Below are 3,408 nucleotides of genomic sequence, written 5' to 3'. Positions count from 1 at the left end.
ACATGTAATCACAATGGTCCATGCCTTTGTCATCACAAAGCTCAATGACGCATGCCATCAGAATGCTCCTTGGTCTTCTCCTCACAATTCTTCATGCCCTTATCATCACAATGTTCAAAGACCCCTGTAATCACAATGCTCCATGCCCCTTTTCATCAGTATGCTCCATGAGACTTGTCATCACAAGGCTCCATAGTTTTGTCATCACAATGCTCCAGGACCTTGTCATCACAATGCTTCACGACCTTGTCCTGAAAATTTTCAATGTCCCTTGTCATCATAATGCTCCAAGCCCTAATCATCACAATGCTCCATTATATTTGTCATCACAATCCTCCATTACATTGGGTATCACAGTGCTCCATGCCATTCTCATCGCAATGGACCATGGCATATGTCATCACAATGCTCCCTGACACCTGTCTTCACTATACTCCATGACCTTATCATCACAATGCTCGATGCCCTTGTCATTACAATGCACCATGCCCCCTTTCATCACAATAATCTATGAAACATGTCAGACCAATGCTCCATGCCACTTTCATCACAATGCTCCCTGCCCTTGTCATCACAATGCTCCATGAACCCTGTCATCACAATGCTCCATGACTCCAGTCATCACAATGCATCATAACGTTTGTCATCACAATGGTCCATGCCCGCGTCATCACAAGGCTCTGTGACATTTTTAACCACAATGCTCCATGAACTTTTCATCACAATTCTCTGTGAAACTTGTCATCACAGTGCTCCATGTCTTTGTCGGAACAGTGCTCCATGTCCATTGTCATCACAATGTGCCACACGCATTTCATCACAACGGTCCACAACCTTGTCATTGCAATGCTCCATAAACCTTGTAATCACAATGGTCCTTGCACATCTCATCAAAATGCTGTGTCACCAGAGATATCACAGTGTTCCATCACTAGTCATCACGATACTCCCTCACCCTTGTAATCACAAAGTTCCATGACACTGTCATCACAATGCTACATCCACTTATCATCACAATGTTCCATGACCCCTGCCATCACAATGTTCCATAAGCTCTGTCATCAAAATGCTCAATGACCCTTTCCATCCCAAAGCTCCAAGACCCCTGACATCACAATGTTCTATAACCCCTGCCATCAAAATGTTCCATTACACTTTTTATCAAATTGCTGCATGACCCAGTCATCAAAATGCTCCCTGCCCTTCTCATCAAAATGATCCATGACTTGTCATCACAAAGCTCCAAGACACTTGGCATCACAATGCTCCATGTCATTGTCATCACAATGCTCCATGAACCCTCTCATCACATTGCTCCATTCCCTTGTCATCACAAAGCTCCATGACACTTGTCATCACAATGCTCGATGCCCTTCTCATCACAATGCTCCATGCTCTTGTCATTACAGTCCTGCACTACCCATGTATCACAGTGTTCCGTGCCCTTGTCTTCACGATGCTCCATGCCCACTCTCATCACAATAATCTATGAAACATTTCAGACCAAAGTTCATACCCTTCTCAACACAATGCTCCATTACCCCTGTCATAACAATGCACCATGAAATCTGCCATCACAATATTACACGGCCTAGTCATCACAAGGTTCCATGATACTTCTCATCACAATGCTCAAGACCCCTGAAATCACAATGCTCCATGACACCTTTCACCACAATAATCCATGAACATATTCAGCCCAATGCTCCACGACCTTCTCATCACAATGCTCCATTGCCAATATCATCACAATGCTCCATGACCACTGTCATCACAACACTCCATGACATCTGACCACACAATGATCCAGGACTCTTGTCATCACAATGCTCCATTCCCTTGTCGTCACAATGCTACATGACACCTGTCATCACAACTCTCCATGAAGATTTTCAGCCCAGTGCTCCATGACCCTTGTCATCACAATGATCCATGCCCTTCTCATCCCAATGCTCCATGACCCCTGTATTTACAATGATCCTTGATGCTTGTCATCACAATGATCCATGCCTTTGTCAGCAAAATGCTACATGACCTTGTCATTACAATGCTCTACGCGCTTTTCATCACAATACACCATTTCCATTCTCATCACAATCCTCCATGAACATTGGGATCACATTGCTTCATGCCCTTGTCATCACAATGCTCCATGCTCCTTGAAATCAAAATGATCCATGACCACTGTCATCAAAATGCTCCAAACCCTTGTGATCACAATGTTCCATAACACTTGTCATCACAACGCTCCATGATGCCTGTCATCAAAATACTCCATGCCCTTTTCATCACAATGCTCCATGACCATTGTCACCACAATTCTCTTTACACTTGTCATCACAATGCTCCCTGACACTTGTCATCAGAATGCTCCTTGAAACCTGTCACGAAAAGGCTCCATGCCTTTTTCATCACAATGCCCCATGCCATTTTCATCACAATGTTCCATGCCATTGTCATCAAAATACTCCACAAGGTTGTCATCAGAATGCTCCATGACCCTTGTCATCAACATTCTCCATGCACTTGTCAGCACAATGCTCCCTGACACTTGTCATCACAATGCTCCAAGCCATGGTCATCACAATGCTCCATTACCTTTGTAATCAGAATCCTCCCTGACACTTGGCATCACAATGCTCCATGCCATCCTCATCACAATGGGCCATTACATATGTGATCACAATGCTCCCTGACACCTGTCTTCACAATACGGCATGAGCTGGTCATCACAATGCTCCATGCCCTTGTCATCACAGTGTGCCATTCCAACTCTCATCGCAATACTCCATGAAAGTTATTAGACCAATGTTCCATGCCCTTGTCATCACAATGCTCCATGACCCCTGTCATCACAATGCTCCGTGACTCCAGTCATCACAATGCTTCATGACCTTTGTCATCCCAATGGTCCATGCCCTCGTCATCAACAGTCTCTGTGACCTTTTTAACCACAATGTTCCATGAAATTTTCATCACAATGCTCTTTGACCCTTGTCATCACAATGCTCTATGCCTTTCTCAGCACAATGCTCCATGACCCTTCTCATCACAATGCTCCATGAACACTGTCATCACAATGCTCCATGACTCCAGTCATAACAATGCATCATAACATTTGTCATCACAATGGTCTATGCCCGCGTCATCACAAGGCTCTGTGACCTTTTTAACCACAATGCTCCATGAAATTTCCATCACAATTCTCTGTGAAATTTGTCATCACAGTGCTCCATGTCTTTGTCAGAACAATGCTCCATCTCCATTGTCATCACAATGTGCCACACGAATTTCAACACCACATTCCACAACCTTGTCATTGCAATGCTCCATAAACCTTGTAATCACAATGGTCCATGCACTTCTCATCAAAATGCTGTGTCACCAGAGATATCACAATGTTCCATC

The sequence above is a fragment of the Mesoplodon densirostris genome, unplaced genomic scaffold (assembly GCF_025265405.1).
Source record: "Mesoplodon densirostris isolate mMesDen1 unplaced genomic scaffold, mMesDen1 primary haplotype scaffold_37, whole genome shotgun sequence".
NCBI classification, from domain to species: Eukaryota; Metazoa; Chordata; class Mammalia; order Artiodactyla; family Ziphiidae; genus Mesoplodon; species Mesoplodon densirostris.
Note: the sequence above shows the minus strand (reverse complement) of the source record.